Raw genomic sequence first — 22,525 nt, forward strand, 5'->3', positions numbered from 1 at the left:
GATAACAATGTCAAATTTCAATGTTTAGGTAAAACCTCAGGAAGAGATTCCGCGAGCCATTTTAGGACCAACTGAACATCAGCAATTTCAACTTTCTTTCCTTTAGGTATCAAGGGATACTCCTCTGGTATGCCCGGCCCACTTATTTCCACAAGTTCAGCACTGGAGTCAACTTCGTCCAGGTCTGCATCAACCTCAACATCCACAGCCCTCAGCTCTTAACGGTATTTCCTAAGCATCTGTGCGGTGGATATAAATTTACAATGTATTGCCGACACACAGGGGTTAAGGCCTTTTAATGGTTCCACAAACAGGAAATCATCTGATTTTAAGACGCGTAGTTCAGGGACCGAATGCAGACGTATTAGGAACTCTGATCGTGGCAGCCATCTACGTTCGCAGGTTTTATACAGGTTTTTGATCAGGCAGATTCTGTTCCCTGAGAGATCGGGTCCGTCCATAACTGATCTACCGGGAGAGATGATGGTACTAGCCGGGGCTGGTTCCGATTGAAGTACCAGGTCAGGGCCCCTGATCCGTGTTTCTTCCTCCTCTTGAAGGTCGGCCTCAAATCGTTCCCATTCGTCTGCCTGGTCCTCTGTTTCATCCACGGTCGGCAATCTTTCCACATCATCAGTCGGATCCACTGTCACTGGTTGATCATATTTGGACGGCGAGACTAGATTCGTATCTTGATGAGTGATAAGCCAACTGCAGAGGCGACCTTCTCCAGAGCCCATCTTTTTCTTTGCTCTGGCTGCCCTTTTTTTTGCTTTTTTTGAGCGCCCCCCAATGTGCGCCATCTTATCTTCTTTAGTTCCTTGCATCGTGTTTTCCTTATTCTTTTGCGCTTTCTTAGCCAGTTTGCGTTGTTTACGGGAATAGAAGACTGACTCATTCAAGTCCTCATTTACCGAGGAATCTTTGTCAGGTATCTTATTTATTTCCTCAGCGATACCTATAGCCTCCGATAGATTGATTTCCGCCTCTTCCTCCTTATTCTTTTCTTCTATTTGTGTATTAGGCAATGGGTTGGTATTCGTGAGTATCCGACCCGTCATTTGGAGCAAAATTTTGAGTGCAAATTGAAGGGAGGCCACTGAGGATTGAATCTCTGCCAGTTCCTTTGCCCCAGGGAACAGGGTGGGGAGATTTCCTTCCTCTGACTCCGGTCCGTCTTCCATAGAAACCATTACTAGATTAGGGGAGGCTGACAGTCGGCCCAGAGGTATCTCGTGGCCTATGATGTTATCAGAAGATGACATAGAATTATTCTCCTGTCGCAGACCTGTGTCTTCCAACGGTCTGAGGATCTGGGGAGTCATCCCCCGCTGGATACTCAAACACAGGTCTAACAGCGAATTGTTATCTATGTCGTCAAAGTTAGTGGAACTCATTGGGTCACCACCCCTATCATCCGATGAGACGGGGTCCTCAATGATCGTAGAGTTAGTTTCTGTTAAGGGAAGGGGGGCAAAGAAACCAGTTATGGCTCCCTGTCCCGAGGGGATGGTTATGCTGGATTTTCCCTTATTATTTATTTTAGATTTTCTCATCTCATCGTTCGTCAGGGTTGCCACTTCCAATTGTTTCTTTGTCTTACGCAGATTGTACTTATTTTGTGTCATTTTCTTCCCTGGCGCTATTAGGTTTATTACAGAGATCAAGGTGCCTTCTCTCTAGCCAGTTTTCTAGATTTTGCTGCACCCAGATCCGAGCTAGATTTCAACACATAACCTGCACTGTCCTTATTAAGCTGAAGAGGCGCATAGCCAGCTGTCACCAAATCGTAGCGCTCCTCAGGCAGGCCCTCAGGCAGGCACTATGCAGGTTCAGCACACACACCCAGATGGACTCCTCACCATATGGTGGCTGTACCATTAAATCAAACCAAGGGAGGGAGACTGGGTATAAAGGTGGGGGGGGACAGGTATCTAGGGGGAGGGGGGGGAAAGGGGCTCAATTTAAGTGAGTAACACTGCTTGCTAGGCAGTGTAATCACTGCAAGTCAGTATAGCTCCCCCCTGCACTTTTTCCCCATGTGCTGATTACCCACCACAGCCTCTATCTGCTCCCACACCGAGAGGAGTCACTCTCCCACGGGCGTCCCGCGGACGGCGAAGTGCTCAGAGCAGGCTGACACTCCGGCGGCTCCCGTGTGTTCCAGCTTGCTTCCCACCAGGCTTCCCGCAGGAGGAGGTATCCAGCCGCGGCTGTACGATGAACGCCCACAGGAGCGGACAGGCACCGCGAGCAGATTCGTACGTCGTCGTACACTGGCAAGCGAGGGCGGGCTCAGGCGGGCTCAGTCTCAGTCTCAGGGTACTGAGGAAAGGACCCAGAAGGAGAGAATGAACGTCCGCGTCGACTCAAGCCGACTCAAGCCGCACCTCGTAGAATCGTAACGTCACAACGATTGAGGCCGCCTCCGAGTCTCATACAGTTGCTGTAATGCCAGATAATGAAACACTGATCATCATGTGTAACTTCTGAACCCTCTTTCCCACTGAAAAAACAAATACAGACCCAGAGTAGGCAAAAAAAATCCATGGCATAGTATGAAGAAGTAATTTTAAATTGTTTTTTATTCCTAAATCGTTATAGATAGATAACACCATTATGCATAAACATCCATAAACTTCAGAATATTCTTACACATCTAGATATGTTAATTTCACCAATATCACCAGTATATGTAAAGAACTATTTGATAAATACACATTTCATTTCAAATATTAGTTCATACTCCTGAGGTGGGATATCTTGAAACTGAGAGTTCCTAACATATCAAACTCAAAGGACAAGTAGCTGCCAGGAGGAGCACTCTGGTGGGTGTGAGAAAAGGAGGGTGCCAATCACAAGTTTCTCTCCAATCCAAAATGATTTGTCAAATGATGCTGTGTGGGTTGGGTTTATCCTACTATAAAAAGTAATGTTTCTATATAAGAAAAAAGTAACTAGACAATGGGCCTCATTACAACCCTGGCGGATTGACCATGGTGCTAATAGCACCATGGTCCATGCCGGTAACTTTCCGACTCCGCCATGGCGGAATGGGGAATTACCACCCCATTCCGAGGTTGGCGTAGTGGTAATTCCCCCTTCCGCCATGGCCTTCCCCATTCCCATTTGTGCCCCTTAGGGCATAATGGGAATGGGGAAGGCGCTAAGTACGGTGCCGCAAATTGCGGCACCATACTTAGCACCAAGGTCCCTTTGCGGCATGGGGCCTCATTACGAGTCAGGCGTTAAGGGGTTAAGGGCGCCGTAAACGGCGCCGACCCTTAACACCTGATTCCGAGGTCCCTTTGCACCATGGTGAGTTTAACGCCTGCTTTTTGCAGGCGTTAAAATCCATGGCGCTAAGGGACCATGGTGCTAATTAAGCCACCGTAATTTACAGTGGCGTAATTAGCGCCTTCCCCACTCCCATTATGCCCTATGGGGCAAAAATGGGAACGGGGAAGGGTAAAATGGGAAATGGGGATTTACCGCCCCACTCACCTTGGAATGGGGCGGTAAATCCGCCATCCACCAGGCGTTAAAATCACCATCCCGCAAAGGGACCTTGTAATCAGGCGTTAAGGGTCGGCGCCGTTTACGGCGCCGTAAAACCCTCAACGCCTGACTCGTAATGAGGGCCAATGTCCTCACTGCTTGCTGACATCATGCAATTTGGCTTAAGGCATGTATACTAAAATGTGTAGCACTGGCACAGAAAGGATTTCCTTATGAGGACAGAAGGGGAGCAGTGTAGGGCAGTACCTTCCTATCTCGATGAAAACGTGCAAATAAGAATCAGATGCTATGGTTGCCTAATAGTGATAGTCACTACTTAACATGCTCTAATTGACCACCAATTTGATTAGTACAAAATTGTTCTAATTGACTGGAGCTATAGAGATGGTTTGCAAGCAGAATTGAGGCAAGTCAATACATGTTTGATTTAACTTGTATGCGGCTCAGTTTATCACAATCTACTTCAAGCATATATGTTACTATTGTTTCTAATTGATTTTTCAACCAATAGACATATATTGATTAGGTTCAGTTAATATTTTTCAAAGCTTTGCAAACTATTGTTTCAAACCATTTTCTGAAAATGAATAATAGCTACAACTTACAGAAAAGCTGCATGGACAAAATGTCTCTCCCTCATTGAAATCCCGCTGTCTCACAAATTGTATTGTCACTACTTCACAGAAAGGATGCTCTTTGACAAAATGTTTTATTTCTCTTTCACTATAAAGTTGCTCTCTGAAACATTGTAATGGTATTCTCTGACATGAAGGCTGCTCTCTCTGAAGCATTTTCCAGGTGCGAAATGGAATAAATTGAACAAGAAAATCTGCTCTCATTGGAACAAATTAAATGAAATGTTAACTGAAAGAAGAATGATCTGTTTGTATCAACAACAAAAAAATGCATGTTTCAAGAAAAAAAGTAAAAGTGCCAAAATAGTAATAGTAATAGTAATCGCTTTTTTCCAGAAAATTGCAAAGTAAATGAAAGTGATAACAAAATAATTAGAACAGATTGCTTTGAAAAATAAAATGTGTTTGTAAAATCAGTCTAACAACTCACAGCCCTAAGGAGCAGAATAAGTGAAGGTCTACCCTTCAAATGAGGTGAAAATAATAAAAATAAAAATAAAACAAGTGACTTATAAAGTAAGTTAAGAAATGTACTGCAGTATGTCAGAAAAAAAATCTCAGTAGCTTTATGACCAAGCTTTGGCTTGATAAAACAGACCACAATTTATTTTCTTGCTTTTAAAAAATGTAAACCAAAATGTAAACATGAAACATTATCCATTAAAAACAAAAAGTGTGTTGCAGATATGGATTTTGAGGAATTGGTTTTAAAGGAAGCTCACAAAGCATAGCAGGGCTGTCTCTCTGTTCTCTATGCAACTGAATGGCTTAAGTCACAGCATGATAGCTGTATTGCATATTTTATTTAGCCATCACTATCTCAGAATTCAGTATTACCATAGAGTTTCATTTGAGCTGAGTCTAACCATCAATTCTTGATATATGCACAATAGGCTTGAATTCCTGTTTGAATGTTTTGAACCATTGTGAGCTTCATCTTAATACGTTTCACATCTTTTCAGCCAGTTTGAATCACAATTGTATCAATTCTGATTTAAGCTGGTTTGTCCATCTCTAATGCCTGTGCCATCCCAATATCAAAAAGTGGACCTTGCTAACCGAAGAGAGTCTTTGGTACATGGCAGAGGGTCATTCATTTCCACGTGTTTGTAACCCTGTGTTGGTAGGTATTCGATCCATGTAACTGCATTTACAAATGATTAATACTGTCCTGATTGAAAGCACTGTTTTTATAATTAAATGCCATAAAGTATACTCATTCTCGAAGAATACAAAATAGAGAAGCAGCGATGTTGATACAAAATTTGATTTTAGAAAGCTGACATAGAAAGTGAGTCACAGCTGCAAACTTTGTATTCCTTTTTGCACCATGCACCCTTTCCTACATTCACATTTTAGAAATCCTATCCTAGTCCAAATTATTTGTAATTATGTTGCAAATTGGAACACTTTTCATTCCCCAAAACTAAAATGAAGGATGTTGATTGTATTTTAGATTACGATTATGGTACAGTGATGTTTTGATAACATTAATTTTGCACTTACATTTTTTAATTCCCAATTGCCAATTGTTTATTGTGTATGCATTTGATGTTCTATGTTGAAAACAACATTAACTGGTGGATGGTGTAGTAAAATATCTCAGCACTATATAGAATAGTAATTTATATCGGTTTATACATATTCTTTTATGTATCTATGTGTGAATATGTGCAATACAATGGATATTTTATGTTACATGAAAATGTTAGTGAGACAACATTAGACAGGTTGCAGCATTCATTCTCAGTATTCATTGTCACAGAAACGTGACATTATTTTTAGTGTCTTAAATGTGATTTCCCCAGCATTGTGAGCTAGAGAAGCAACTGCATTACCCTAGTGTATTATATTTAAATAAAGTTGTTCTGATGAAAATTGTCTTGTCTTTTGCCCTGGATTATGGGGCAGGATTATTGCATTGGGGGTATTACATTTGTGATGTGTCGCTAGCAAATGTGTCCCTTAAAATATGAATATATATTTCTTAGATATATCCATGTCTCTCTTGGAAGGAGGTCTTTTTAGTTCTTTTTTTTACAGACTTCCACAGAATGCATGAACCAGGGAGGTCAAGGGTATACATTAAAAAAAAGGAAAAGGCCCCAAATTTAGGGAGGAAAAGGCCCCAAATTTAGGGAAAAAGTCAAATTTGATGCTAGTCTCCATTCTTTTATTGTGCAGTTTTTGGCCATGTTTTTGGGAACATCCAAATATATATTAATGAAAGTAAACAAAAGACTAAAATGTCCTCAATTCATCTGGGAAAGTTTAACATTCCTAATAGGTCTATAATAAAGGCCCTGCAACGGGCGACAGACCATTGCCATTTCTCCCAGTATCACTTTAACATGTCCTAATTTTAATATGTCCTAATGTCCTAATCATGCCAGGCAGTCCCCTGCACATTCTTCTTTTTTATTTTCCAGCCAAAAAGTTCAGGAAATAGAAAATAAAAGGAAAATGTTAACTTCTTTTGTGGGTCATCGGTATAACAGGGCGTGTTATTAAGGAGAGGAGAAAGGACATTGTAATATCTGAGGATGGTGTTGTACTCTGATAGTGAACCGCAAATATCTGTGCATCACCAAATATTGTTCAGGTGACCAACAGTAAATTGTAGATTACCATTGTAAATAGTTACCAAGTCTAAGTAACTATCACCATTTGATGTGTGAAGATAGTAGAAGTATTTTAGAATGATTGTACCTCATTATAAGTATGGTGGTCCGGAAATAAGGGTGCCGACTACCTGCTGGTTTTACCAGCAAGCTTGTAATGAGCCCCATTGATATAGATTTCCATAACATTCAAAGTCATGTAAAAGAACCGGACTGTATTGGTAGGAGCTGGGAACAATGTATCGCCGATTGCAGCAATCTCCAAAATTTACAAAATCAACGCTAGCAAAGAACAAACCCGACCCTTACAAAATGCATCACAGAAATAAACCACTAGATGAGTACCATCAGTTCTAAACTCAACATGTACAAAACAGGAATCATGATTGCGCCCAATGACCCATTGAACCAACACCACATTGCATGGTCTACTGATATGGTAAACTGATCAGAACCTTCCAAAATCATGAAAAATGAATGAACAATGACTTAGCACTCAAATTGCAATTCAATGCAGCAGCAAAGAGATGCTTCTTCCACCTACACACAATCAAGCCTATACTTCCTTTTTTCAACTTCCCACATAGAACAATTGCTGTCAATTCTTTCGTCTTGTCAAGAATAGAGTATGACAACAGAATCCATCTCTGAAATTGCAAACTACCTTACCAAAAAACGACAAAGAATACTGAATGTAGCAGCAAGACTACTTCCCAAACTCGCTAAGAGAGAACACATCAAACCAGCACTGAGAACACTAAATGTTCACAAAAACATATTTTCTTCAAAACATTCTGCATAACACACAGAGCAATCCATGGACAAGGGGCAGAATTTTTACAGGGTAAAATGTCCATCTAAAAATCAATCCGAACACTGAGGTCCAGTAACAACATATGCTTTGAACCTAGAAATTCCATTGTGGAAATCTGGGGGAACAGAGTTCTCATTCATCGCGGTATAACTTTGGAACTCGCTTCTAAAATAAATATGAACAACAGACAATTGGTAAAAACATGGCTCTTTAAAGCAATGAGCTAAACAGGAATAATCAACTAATCACAATTGAACAACCAAAACAACCAACCCGAAACATGAGCACCCAATGAAAAAAAAATTCTACCCCAGATCACCAGAGAATAGTATGAACTCGACAGATGAACATAGCCAGGGCACAAAAGGAAACAGACAAATCTCCACTAACCCTTCTAAAACACTCTAAAATACTGCATACTCACATCCAAACACTGAACAAAACACACTGAGACCTCTACTGCATAAAAAACATAAAACCAACACAAACTGGCATACTCTGCAGTACCCATCAGGAAGCTAAACCAATTACGCACATCACTCATATACACTCATACACCAAACACCATATAAAGTCTGCCAACTAAAAACAGACCAGCACACAGTGACTGATTTTTCTGAAATGAAGCTACAAAAGCACATCAAAGCTCTCTTGGGCTTCCCCCTCTCAATCCCACTAACAGAGTCCTCCCAGCTCTCCTTCTTTTTCAGATCCGCCAGACTGTCTAGAGTCCATGACAATGGCAGCAGTGTCCAGTATAAATCACAATAACATAACATAACATAACATCAAACACTTGTGTTTAGGTGAACACTACATAGCTTAAGTATTAGAAGCCCTGAGAAACCGAGAAATGTTTACACAATGTTTCTGCACAAATTCAGAAAACAGCATGTTCCACAAAAATGTACAAAATAAAAAAAAATCTTTGCAAAATTATTCAGGTATTCTCAAAGTAAACTTACCTGGGATTTGGAAACCACTTCAGAATTATGTGATGTCACAGATTTGAGAAAGGGTTGAGTAACATGTGACACCTAAAAGGTAAAGACATGAAATTAGCCAAAGATCTTGTGAACTTTGAAACGTATGCAACACCTTTTTTTGCACAGTTTTGCGAAATGAAGGGGTAACCTTAGAGACATGCAATCAGCGTTTGACTAGAAGAAAATGTACATAAAGTTGCATCTATCATGTGACATGTAACAGGTGACTGAATTCCAACCTTCTCTTTAGGAAAGAGAATTATTTTTTAAAGATCTATACATTCTATATGTACAATGTAATATATATTGTAACATATCATTCCAAGTATGTGTTCCATGTATGTATTGCTACCTTCTCTCAAATGTGGCCACAAACAGTAGATTTTGAGACAAAGGCTTGCATTACATATATCTGATTTGCCTCATTGTTTGTGCACCAAGTGCATGTCACAGGAAAGTTTACATGGTGCACAGGTCACTTTGCTCTGTTGGATTTGTTTTCATGTTCACGACACAAGTCCTATGGAGTAATAAGAAGGCTTGTTTCTGCAGAATGAGGCAATCTCTATTCTTTTACCTTGGATAGCACAAACATTTGGCCAACTAAGGGGTGGTGTTAAAATTGTGTTCCCCAATTAGCAGCTTGGAAACTGAGCAAAAGAGGTCCAACTAACCCTATGGGTGAGCCCTAAATGAGCGCCAGAGCTACCACAGTGAACACCCATAAAGCTGATGTCAGACAGCATAACAAAGATATATGTGTGTATGCGTGTGTGTGTGTTGTCATCCATTTTAGTACTTACATATGTGACAGAGTGTAATTGCGAATGCGCTTGCAATGCCTAACTGCACCCTACTTCTTGCATTTCTTCTAATTGAAGTTTTCACATATGTTTGCTGATGCTGCAGTGTCCATTCTTGACTCTACCCATGTCTACTCTTGATTATTTTCCCCCTCATATCCTTTCCATCACTTCTGTAAATCTCTGTGGCAGTGCTTTCCTTGGGCCTTCTCTCCCTTCAAAGTTCTCTCCACCTTGCCAAACTACGCTGGAACACATATAGATGGACTCAACAAATGCATAGAATGGTTTGTCCTCATGTGCGACTATTAAGACAGATACTCGTATGTTGTGTATAACATCAGATTTCAACATAATCGCATTGATTGTTTATTTTTTCATTAGGAGACTCTATGCAGTCTAATGCAGAAGCAATTTCTAGTGTGGTAGCTGTATTGTTTACTGAATACATACATCAAGATTATCAAATGCATTGCTGCTACTTCTGATTTTTTCCCCATTTGCACCTTTGAAACTGAGTGGTCAAGTCTTGCATCTGGTATAAACTAAAAGAACGGTTGCATATGTTTGATATCATCTGCCAGTATGCTGTTGTATTGAACATCTTTCACACCAAGCCAGAGTAACAGTTTGTCAGTGCTTTGGAAGTTTTTTAAGTGGCACTTTTCAATATGGATTTAACGAACATGTGGTGAGTGTTAATTATATTTGATTAACAGTTTATAAAGGATTATTGATTAAGTAGAAATAGATTTATTTGCTTTACACTGAATTTTTTCAGAGGCTGTGTCTGTATAAAGCAACCTACTTAGTGGTGTCTTTGAAATGACAGACATTTCTGTATGCATTATATCTGCCTATATGGTAAAATGGAAACTCATTATGCTTTGAAAGATTTCTTTATGGATTAATGATTGTTTGAAATTAAGCTCATTCACTTTCTTCTGCATTGCAAAGATGTATTTATGTTAAGAAATGTATTGCAAGGCTAACCTACTCAGTGGTGTTTGTGAAGTGGTGAACATGCTTGAATGCCTTAAATCTGGTTGTAGGATACATCTAAATCTTTTCAAGTTCTAATTGATAGTTCCACAAATAATTCACATAGCTCTATACAATGTGTGGCACTTTCTAATCCAATATCAGAACAAGTCTTGTCCTCAAATTTTAGTCAATTGTACAACCAGACAGATGTTTTGCTAGAAAAATGGGATATACCAAAAAAAGAAAAATGGGTTATCCCTTCCTTTGTTAGTCAAATCAAAAATATTACACAGAAATGAAGTAATTTGAGGACTCCAGGCCCAAATGGTCTATACAAAAGGCTTTTTAAAGCTAATCCAGATCTGTGGAAGGCCATTTTGTAAGTATCATAATTCAATCATCATGATTAAACAAACCCCTCCATCCTTGAAAGAGGCCTACATGTTTTCTATATTTAAGAAAGGAGCCAGGGACCTTCCGAAAAAATGCTGCCTGATCGTGTTGTTAGACGCGGATGGAAAGATTTTTGGCTCGGTCTCTCTTCTTTAGAAGAATGGCCAAATAGGTCTGGTATCTTGAAACCGAATCAATTAGGTTTCAGGAAAAATGTAGGAACAAACATTGGGGGGTGGGTGCTAGAACATGTCCAACAACTAGCATGGGAGCCGGCTCATAATGAAATCCACTGAATATCGGTTGATTTGGCCCTTGCCTTTGACATGGTTAATAGGAAACTTGCAGAGTGGGGGCTCCAAAAGGGTCTAATAGAATCTCTTATACACCTACATGACCATACTACTCTTAGGGTAAGACTGAACATTGAGGGTGAGCTTTCCTCAGAAATTATGATGAACAGTGGTCTCAGACAAGGGTGTATACTTGCTCCCTTCTTATTTAACACATACATGGCAGACCTAGGTGTGTATCTCAAACCTGCATCCTTTGTTGCCCCTAAAGTCCTGGTCACTAATATCCACTGGGTCACCTCGGCAGATACCATTATCCTACTAGACTGCACAAAGGTGGGGATCCAAAGACTTTTGAATACATTGGAAAGGTACTACAGTGAAAACAACTTGACTATAAATATGATGAAAAACCCAATTAACCAGACTTAGAGTGGGGAAATGATCAAAGCAAAAGTTTCTTTGGTTGGGGGAGGCAAAGGTGGTGGAAATAAATACCTTAAAATACTTGGCATATGATATTTTTAACAACTAAAATAAGAAACTCATAATGACGGGTTTTTCCAACAAAGCAACTGTTGCAGTTGCACAAATGCAAAATTTCAATTTGAAGTATGGTACGTTTTCAATCATCACATTGTTAAAATTCTATAAGGCAAAGAGGTGTCCGGTCATTTGGTCGAAAATAAATGGTCGAATGACCATTTGATCGAATCAAAATGGTCGAAAAAAAGGGTCGAATTTATTTATTTATTTATTTATATATTTATTTTTAGGTTTGGTTGCTTAAAAAATATTTTTTTTAAATTCAACCTTTTTTTTTCGACCATTTTACATCGATCATTTGGTTTTCGACCAAATGACTGGTAACCGGGCCAAGATTGTCCCAATGTTGATTTATGGGGCTGAAATCCACTACAGCCTTCTGCAGTAAGAATTCCATCACCTTGAGGGCTGCATACGGAAGAAGGTCCTTAGGCTACCGAAATCCATTGCAATGTGTGCATCCATTGTGAACTAGGCTTTTTATTTCTGGAAGCTCATATTTTTGGGAGGAGAATTTTGCTCTGTTACAAATTTAAAAATCCCCTACCCTCCACACTGTTTGCTGACTTTGAGTAGGGGGGTTTGTCAAAAAACAATAGTTTGATTGATGACACTGCAAATAAACTGCTGGAGTGGGATTTGAGAGGGATCCTTTTAGAAAAACTTCCTGTGACATACAAACAGATAGTATGGTGAGCAAATTGGTGCAGAACAAGTATTTTCAAAAGTTAAGTCAAGACCATAAGAAATTGGGAGTCTGAGCATAGTATTTATGCAGATTTCCGGCGTGGAAGTGGGTTACACCATGTTAAGATTTTGATTGGACATTTTGCCCACTTGGGCAAACAAGATCAAATGGGACAAAGATGTCGGATATCTGCAGACTCTGTTCCTTAGAGCGAGAAACTATTCATCACCTCCTCTTAGATTGCACTGATCTGACTCCATTGAGAGTGACCTGATTTAAAAAGTACATAAACATTTATGGGGGCTCTACAGCAAGGGTCCTATGGAATGTGTGCTGGGCTAAGCTCCCATAATCCCTTAGTAAATCACTGTACCAATTTATGGTAATGATAAAATAAGTGGAATAAGGATTATATGTTTTAAAAGGTTAATGAGAATCTATTTTTTTTTTCCATTTGGATTTCTCAAACTATGGGGTATGTTATATAATTGTACTGTTTTAATTTTTGATATTTTAAACTGTATTTTAAGATATTTTAAGATGTGACATTGTTGTTTAAAATATGTATAGACTTTAAGAAATGTGCTGTTGTATGGTGAATTTGTGTAAAGTTTTAACTTGGTTTAGAACTATATGCACAATAAACAGTTACAAAAATAATTCACATAATGACTCTCTATATACACATCCAGCTTTTTGTGTGTCATATATATTTGTGAAATATGGTTGCTTAACTTGTTGCAATGGGGTTTTTCTAATTAGTTGTTTTTCTTATTCGTGTTTTTTTGTATTTTGTCCACCAGACTTCAAGAGGACCATGCCTTTCAAAAATGTGGATGTGATCAAAAGAAGTGTTCATTAGTCAGCAATAACTAGTTTGGATGCCACTATTTTGCAAGAATTTCAGCAACACATATTTCTCAATTCCTTTGCTGGTATAACTTTTGCCTATAATTATTGGTATTTAGGGGCAGAACCAATGTACATTTTTACCAACATACATTGGACAATCTTGATTTTCTACAGATTGCCAGATAAACTATTTTGCCATTTACCATTTACATTTACATACTTGTTGTGTTTGTACTTATTGTGAACTGATTCTCTATCATGTATGTGATGTATGTATGCAATTCTCTTTAGCTATGTATGATTCTTTTTTCACTTTAATGATTATTTGCACTGGTGTGCATTAACTCGTATTTATGGACTCTTAATTGTGTGTTTTTAATCTGTTTGAAATACATCATTAAAGTACTTATGTTTCAATGAATTCCAAACTCCCTTTTACAAGTGATAATTTGCTTATGAATTCATCCCATGAAGATCCTTTTTCTGGTATTGTATACCACATTTCTCTTTAACACCAGCATACAATTCCTCCACATTATTAAGACGTTTATTTATGTTGGCACATCAAAAGCAATCATTAGAAATATTACATTTAAAAACCTTTGTAGTGTCCCCAATCAAAAATATGAAATAGTGTATATTATGAGTGAAAGCTATATCCATCTAAACTGGTTTAGTACAGTTGAAACAGAACAAATTAACCCCCTTTTAGACTTTTTACTTATAGAAGATGCTGCAGCCAAAAAATAAAAAAAACGTATACAAACGATGTAAATACAATGCATGTTCAGCGCAGTTTTCCAAAGGTGGGTGATGTCATATTTTGAAATAAACATGTATTAATCGGGGTACCCCAGTTTTGACTCCAGGCCAGCTATATTGCATAAGATAACCAAACAATTTTCAGTTGATATAAAGTAATGATTAATAGACTCTTCTACACTTAAGCCCCTTTCTGCAAGACTATAAACAATTGTTTGTTCGATGAATAACAAATGCTCCATGTCTACAGAACTATCATCCTCATCTGAGGGTGACAAAGCAGTTTACCATGTCCTCCCTTATATCATAAGGTCTCGAGAGGATAGCTCAGAGGCACCACACTCACCTTGGATGTAAAATGATGCGGAGCAACCAAGGTTCATTCCCTGTGTCTGCAGTTAGAAACCTTTGGGTATTAAGTGCATTATAAACAACCAATTATAATTATAATAATTATAAGGAAGACAGGTCCAACAGAATTGATTGGCTTTGGGGCCTTCATCAAGTCATTTAAAGAAAGAGACATAACAGAATAGTTTTGCTTTTTACTTTTCTTTGGACCTAGTCAATCAAAATCATCTAGACCTTCCAGTGCTGCAAATCTATTTAGACATGGAAAAAAAACTTGAAGTTCGTGGGTTACAGATCAAAGCTTATGGTCTTTAATTCCAGTAAGTTCCCTACAATTCAAGTAAGATAGTATAGAGATTTTCTGAATGCTTCCCTGATTGAATGGTGGGGGATAAAAGTGTCCTAATCATACTTTTTTTTTAATTAACTAATTTAATAGGAACACAACCAGGACCTGATCCCAAATATAGCAAGTGTTTCACCAGTGGGGGGACTTTTAAGTGAGAATTGCAGAACCATTGATTCAATCCTTCTAGATTTGGAAGAGCCATGCCACCCTTCTAGCCATCAAAGAATCAGTTGATTTGACAAAAGACCAAATACTAATGGAAATCAGCCAATGAAATTCCTTGTTCAAAGAGACACTGATGACTAAAATAGGATCATTCTTTAAAAGAAAGTACATAAGGTGTACATGTAGGAGGCAAATTAAAAAATGTCTCAGGCCCCCTCACTGCATGATTTGGCATCATGTCCAACACACCAGGGTCAACAGTTGAGATAGTACCTACATCCATATGTAATACAGATGTAGTAACATTGGTGTTCACAATACATCCAGATTAGTGTGGTATTGTTGATTGCAATCCGATTACTATAATTATTGATGTTTGCACTGCGACAAGTCCAGGGTGTCCGTCCCTTCTCCCCAAGAGGTAGCCACCCCCTTTGAGGATAGGGAGGTGAGCCTGCTAAACAAGACCCTCCCTAGTTGTCTGTGCAAGTGGGACCTCACTGGTGTTGATTCCCCTGTTGGGGACAAAGACTCCCATTCCCATGAGGAACTCCCTATGAGAGAAACACTATCAGCCTATATGTGAATAAATATGCCAGTACTTACTGCTGTATCACTTTCAATAATAAGTAATACAATTCCCATCTCCTTGCCTTTAGGCAATGCTGGATTTCACCTAACCAACAAAGAGAAATTAAATACCCCTTTAGGAGTCGGCAGCACTTTTAAAGAGATGAAGAACCCAATGAGAGGCAGAGAGATCCATAGGAAGATAGCGTCTGAAGAAGGAACACCCTTGAGGGGCAGAGTGCTGCTGGGTAGAGGAGCCTGCACCAGTGTGAGTGAATTGAAGAAGCAAAGACACACGCCAGAAGGCAGACAAACAGAGCAGTAAAGCAATACAGCAGGAATGGGGTTACGAGGACCGTCCCTCTTGGTGGCATGACCACAGAGTTCCCATGGTGGGCTAGGAGCCCAAAAAAAATGCTGACACTGAGTGCATGTGGAGGCAAGAGTCTGCCACTCTGCCTGGGTGCACAGCAACCACAGCGGCAGGCAGGTTGAGAACCAGAGATGCAGACAGACCAGAGAGACCGGAGAAACCAGACAGCGGAACCAGGGGAAGATGCCACGACAATATGTCAAAACCAGAGAACCAGCACGACGCTGAAGAAGGTATCAGGGTGGTCCAGGGAAGTGGGAGGAAACTGGAAACAAGTTAACTAACTGTGAATGTAGGTTAAGGGAGCCCGAGAAAGCTGAAGTGTGTACATTGGCGAAGGCCATGAGTGCTGGCGAAGGCCATGAGAGCTGTCAAGTATAAGGAATCATGAAGGACTAGAGGGCCCTAAAAGAGACACTGTGAAAGTAATTAATAGAAGAGAACTCAAAAGGGTATTAAGCAATATAGCACAAGAAGAATGTAAGGGGGATTGGAAGAAGGATATACTTGTGCAAGGAGGATTAAGGAATGTTAATTATTGACTTTAAACAAAAACAAAACAAGTTTCTTTTCATTTCATTTGAAACTAAGAACACTGCCCTCAGAAGTTGCCCACTGAAATTGGTCAAGAGACATCTTAACCAGAAGCACAGTGCTGTGGTCTTTGGGTACTTTTTCCGTAATGGTACGGCCAGATGAAATTAGGTTTTGGACAAGGGACGTTTTGGAGATTTTGGACAACTTGCGACCACCTGTAGTTTAGTTTCTTAGGAAGGGGCAATCCCCTTAGTGATAGTGATAGCTAGGCCTTTTCATATTTTATTTAATGAAGAGCCATTTGAAAATGCCATCAGTGTGTCTGACACCTTCCTCTGGTTTGCCACAGTGCCTATTGAAGCCTTGAATACATGAGGTAGGGATACACATGTATGTAGTCATTTACTGTTCTGCCGTTGTTAAAGGTGTAATTAAGACAGTACATCTGATGCCACTTTTCCAATATTGGCCGAACTGGATAAGAGGAATTTGATTAATTGATCTTGACTTGGACCCTCTTGGACAAATCAATTGGCTAAAGACTACTTCATTACTCCTCTCCCAACCTTTTAAAGATGAATCTCTCACAGACAGAGCGGAAGTATGGGAGTCAGGTGGAGGTGAACACTGGAGCAATGTTCAGATAAGACTGACTTGCACTTTAGAGAACTATATTTAATGGGGCCAGCTGAGGTTTGTACTTGGGCACTTTCAGTAGCTAGTGATTGTATTTTTCTAGGATGCCCAGGACCTACAGCATTCACTAAGGATGAATGAAATTAAGCTGGGCAATTTGATGATTCCCTTCTCTGCACCTTTAGCGCTTGAGTCCATCATAGGAACGGCAATGGTGCACAAAGTTGCACAAAGTGTGACAAATAGGCTGTGGTTGCTGCAGTCGAGGGAATCAGGTTTCAGTCATAGTAGTTAGTAATATTTAATGACTTTTGTTTTTGCTAAAGTTATCATGTTTATTAAATAGAGCACGTTCCACGGTGCAATTGTGATTTTATGTATATTGTGCATTGCTACTCGATTTTATTCTCAATTTGTGAACCCTTATTTAAGACCTTTCTTGCTAATTACACAAATCCCAAAAACGAAGTGGGTTTTACATGAAATGGAAGCTGGGTTAAATAAAAAGTACATATGCTATTACATTTGTATTCACATTTCTATTTATAAACCAGGTAACAATTATTTTGTTGAGCCAACTGTTCAACACTATGCTGAACATTCAGGAAGTGGAATGCTATGTGAATCCAACCCAGGATTCCGTTAAAGTGAAGGAATCACCAATGGCCAAACCTGGTGGTTTGGTACCCTACTTATCTCAGGGAACGACCAGTAATTACCATGTGGGTGTTATGGAGCTCTGTGGCTGGGCCTCGCGAGCACACCGCCGCACATAAAGAATGACAGCCGCGGTATTCATCACTTCAGAAGGCCCGGCTCTGCTCTGACTAAAAGAGCACCAAGCCGGCCTCTGTATTCTTACATGCGCGTGATGACACGCTATTCACGTCATACAACACTGGTGACACAGATGGGAAACACTTCCTCTAAGGTGTCTTCCCCCCTTCAGCCCTGAATGACACCATCCCTACCCTTGTTGACCAAACATACCCTTTGTCAACCTAATGATTTGCTTCCCTGTATGATAGGCTCCCTACATTCTTTTTTCAAGACCCACAATAATGGGAATATGTCTTGAAGCCCCCCTCCCAACACTGTAGTTAAAAATAAGCAAGCATATAAGGCATGTGCAATGAACAAAGATGAAGGAGAGCATCTCATCATAATAATTGCAAATGATTGAACTCTTCTAGGGGGACCTACCCGGACCTACATATCCTAAATGCCAACAAAATGTGTTACACAAAAGGCTATATTTCATTTCTGTAGACAATCTGCCTGTATTGATGATTAATATCGTGAGTGACTTCCCGGCATTGAAAGTTAATGGACCACATTCAACATCTTGATTTATTAGATTAAATAAAACAGAATATTCTTATTAGAAACAGCCTTTTTATTGTCCCATGTTTTGAGATGGGATATCATGTTATAATCGGGTATTAGATGTGTGATATCTCACCATAAAAAGAGCAAAACCATAAAAGGGTGATATGTTCCATATATAGAAGTAATTACAATCTTAAGATATTTATTTTTTAGCTCAGAGGACAGTACTTGAATTAGCCAAAACATACAATGCTTCCTAGTTATCCCCTGAAGAGGTATCAGTGGTGTCCTAAGCAGAGGTGTATTCATGTATGATGGGTGTTCTTATTGAACGAGGAGGAGAGGAGAAAAAACATATAAATGATTGCTCCTTAGTTAGTGTTCACTCTGCAATGGAGATGTAGTCTTGTCAATTGTTCCCTGGAACATTCTCCACTTTTTGTTTCCTGTCAGTTGTTTACTGATACTTCTGTTTGATAACATTGTTATTCTGTTATGTTTAAGCATATAACCTATGTTGGGAGAGAGGTAGTTTATCCCACCCCTCTCACCATTCCTGCATGCATGTATCTCACTTGTGCTGAAGGTGGGAGATGTTCCCCTTTTCCCCCAACTGTAATCTGTGTTAATCACCTACTAATTAGTAACAATGAAATCATGTAATTAGGCCTTACTAACGTGCAAAGACTCAATTTTAGGTAGTTTGCCAGACACTATCTTCTACTAGATCCTAAAAGAACCTCTAAAAGCCTGTCTCTCACTGTGTCCTGCGCATCACACCACCAGACCAGGCTCCAACCCCACTGCCTCCTGCCAGCTTCGCACAAACCCTGTTCTCATGGAAGTTTAGCTGTTCATTGTTGCAACCTTCAGTGGAGTCCCAGAACAGATGAGCTCACTGCACTGTGTGAGACCAGAACAGGTCCCTGCCTGAGGCCCATCCATCTCCACTAACCTGCTTGTGTCCCCTACCCTGCTAAAGTGTAAACTACCAGGCCCATGCCCCTGTGCTCTTTGATACAGTTACACATCTGACCCTCTGTACTGGCCAAGTGAAGGCCCCCACCGAGGGCCCAGACACTCATATATTCTTTCTAATCCTAATACTTCTCTATTTGTATCATGAGGCATCAGGCAGATCAATAACCTCCAAGGTGTGCACCTGGGTTGGGGATTCTGGTTTTATGGGTACCGGGGCGCAGAGTGTACAATGCCTGCCTATAACTTGTACCTGAAATGCAAGGAAGTAGCTCTCCAGCTCAAACGCTGTACAGGACCACAACCCATCCTAACACAGATGGAGGGCAGCTATGAAAGACTTCTGTTCATGCTTGCATGGAAAGGTTGTTTAGCATCCCTTCAAGGAAATAATAAAATTGAATACCTTTGGAATTACAAAGACGTTCGTATTAAACTTAGAGAAAATGTTATCCAACAAACAGTTCGTCTACCACTGGCACTATCCCCTCTTTCATTCCATCTGCCCCACACTTATTGACCTTTGATGTATCCTATCTAAAGATGTCTGGATATCAGCAACATTGAAACACTTTGCCCAATATTTTTATTAGTGTATACTTTTCTTATTCAAATTTTAAAAGAAAGGACTGAATGTAAATATTAGAAAAAAGGAGTGTCATCCCTCTCTGCATTTCCCTCCTCTTTGCTTCCCAGATTGTGCAATACACCTTTTGTGTCCTTTTAGCTCGCCTGAGTTGGGGAAGATTGACACATTTTGTATATTTAGTGTTACCATGCAGATCTGCACTTCCTTATATTGTTTAAAGAATTTATTTGCAAGGAAGTATAAATGATGCATAACCTTGCCATGGAGCCATTGAGAGATAACAGTTTTGAACTTCTTCATCTGTACAATAAGCTTGTTACATGAAGGCTTCAAGCGGCATCATCAAAAGACACCATTATCTATTTGAATTCAAATGTCCCTTCCTTAATGTGTTAGATTATCTTTCACATTACTTAGCACATAAAAGGATATCAACGCTGCATATTTTAAACTCATAAAGCAATCATCTGTAAATTCATTGCTGCTGTGTAAAATGAGAGTGTAAATGTTCTCACAGGCTTTTGACGATGCTGCATGCCAGCAGGGCAGAAGAAACAACTGGGGGGATAGGAGAAATGCTCCTTTTCACACCAGTACCTGGGGAAGCAGGATGAGCTTGGTGAAATCCATGCTGGATCATGCTGGATCATTTGAGGATCAGGAGAGAGGCCTTCTACAGACCTCTGACCTTGGCCCTAAAACTTTTCTGACACCAAGGGTTGCCATATCCTGTGGCTGGGAAACTGATGGGGATGTGTACCGCCATCCTCGTAATGAGGCCCATTATCCATTAACAATCTGCTATTTATATAAAAATAGCATCAGCTATTGCCATCCCTCCTCCCCACTGCTGTAATCAAGGAGCATAAGAAACACTACCCCCTACTGTTAGGCACAATCATATGCAGTACCCTTTAGGAACACCGCACACAATTAAAACAACAAGGGACAGTACACATTTCCCTTTGATACAAGCCTGTACTACACAGTAAAGTGGTAGCGATGGTGAGCAGCCAGACTTATCTCAAGAGGAAGGTGAGCAGTATCAATAGTTACACAAAGGACAGCCATTACTATGGTTCAAACAAACACTGACTCAAGGTTTCTGAGTAAAAGAATATACATTTATTTACACATCAGTTGTAAAACAATTCACTAAAGTAAAGCAGTAGAAAATCACACTCTTAATGTACTAGACACCACCCAATACATTTTAGACAAGCTAAGCTGAAAATGAAGTGTGAGCAAAATGGCACTCCAGCAATTTAAAAAGGGAGGGAAAGACAAGGTTATACAAAAATTGACCAGCACAACAAGTAAGTAAGCATGGCAATCTAGAAAAGCCTACTACGGTAAGGAAGTTAAATCAAGATGCCTGAGCCAAAGTCAATGGACCAGAGTCTTTGCAGAGGATCACACAAATCAGAATATTGTGCGATTAAGTCTTTACCAAGAGTTTGGAACAAAGCTGGTCGGAAGAAAAGTTACTTTAAAGGATAGAGAAGGACAAGCCCTCGGATTGGCAAAAGATTTCAAACACTTTCACTGCGGTCGGACGGAACGAACAACCGGGTTTGAACAGTACCTTAAATGAAGAAGAAGGCTGTAGCTGAGGCAGAAGTTCCAGGCAGGTCCTGCAGGCTCACGGTTCCTGAAGCGACTGTCGGACTGACACGAAGTAGGAAGACAGGAGGGCCCTGCACTGCCCACAAAAGAAACCAGCAGCAAAGCAAAGCAATGAATAAAAGGTGCGCTCCTTTAAACCCAGGGAGTCTCAAACCCCTCCCTCAAATCCTGTCCCCCTCAGACATTCAGGTGCCTAAGGATGACTCTGTGCAGAAGCCCACCAAAGGACATCGAACAAAGGAACCAAACCTGGTTTGGCATCCTGAGTAAAACATGAGAAAGACCTTTACAAAAAGAAATGGGGAATAAACCCAGCCGGAAATAAATACAAGTAAATGGGGTCCATTGGATTTAAGTTTGAGGCTACTAACTTAGCCTAAAAAATAACCAAGGCTAATTAAATAGACTGCAGTAGAAAAAAAGAGTAGATAACACTGCCACCAGCCAAATCCCAAAGAAAGGGGAACAGAATAATGTTACATGAGAAACAGACAAAACAGGATAATTATTAACCCTTTCCAGAACTCTATGTAAGATAGTTTGTACTAGGTCTGTGAATTTGAAAAGACTAATAAAGTCAATGGTAACTTTACATGTTCTGGGAGACAGAAGTCAGTCCCAAAAAATTGAGTTTGAAGTGGGAAGTCTGAAAAAAGGCAACCCTGTGTCACTGCACTGAGGGTGCTGTGAAACACACAGTAAAAAGATGATGCCTATGGAGTAGGTGAGGCTCCACAGTCTATGAACACAAACATGTTAAACACACACAGCAAAACACATGTAGGAGTGGGAAAAAAGGCTCACACTCTTACCAGGTGGAAAAAATAAATCCTAAAAATCCAGCAAAGCTGCTGAGGGACTTTAGCCATTCTGGAGAATTCTCCCTAACACCAACCTTAGAAATAGCACACGTGCAACGCTTTCCCATGTCCACCTGCCCCGCCATATTAGTATTTGGTGCCTCTTCCCCCATTTCCCTCCCCACCTTTCGTTTTTAGCTCTCCTGCCAAAAAATAAAAATACATCAAAAAACAACAAAATAAATGTTCCGTTAGGAAACACCGTTCACAGTTAAAAAATAGAACTAAAAAAACATATAGACTCCATCTACTTTACATTTCTCAGT

At 39.9% G+C, this 22,525-nt stretch overlaps 1 protein-coding gene across 6 annotated transcripts in view; it reads right to left on the bottom strand.

Annotated features, from left to right (window-relative positions):
• HTR2C (5-hydroxytryptamine receptor 2C) overlaps positions 1-22,525 on the bottom strand; it is a 4,576,123-nt gene that overhangs the window by 2,293,832 nt on the left and 2,259,766 nt on the right. For all 6 annotated transcript variants that reach the window (XM_069612886.1, XM_069612885.1, XM_069612883.1 and 3 more), the window contains one exon: positions 8,555-8,626. The gene's annotated coding sequence lies outside the window, so the exon portion shown is untranslated. The remainder of the gene's footprint in view (positions 1-8,554; positions 8,627-22,525) is intronic.

The sequence above is a fragment of the Ambystoma mexicanum genome, chromosome 5p (genome assembly GCF_040938575.1).
Source record: "Ambystoma mexicanum isolate Mex_15411 chromosome 5p, UKY_AmexF1_1, whole genome shotgun sequence".
Lineage (NCBI taxonomy): Eukaryota > Metazoa > Chordata > Amphibia > Caudata > Ambystomatidae > Ambystoma > Ambystoma mexicanum.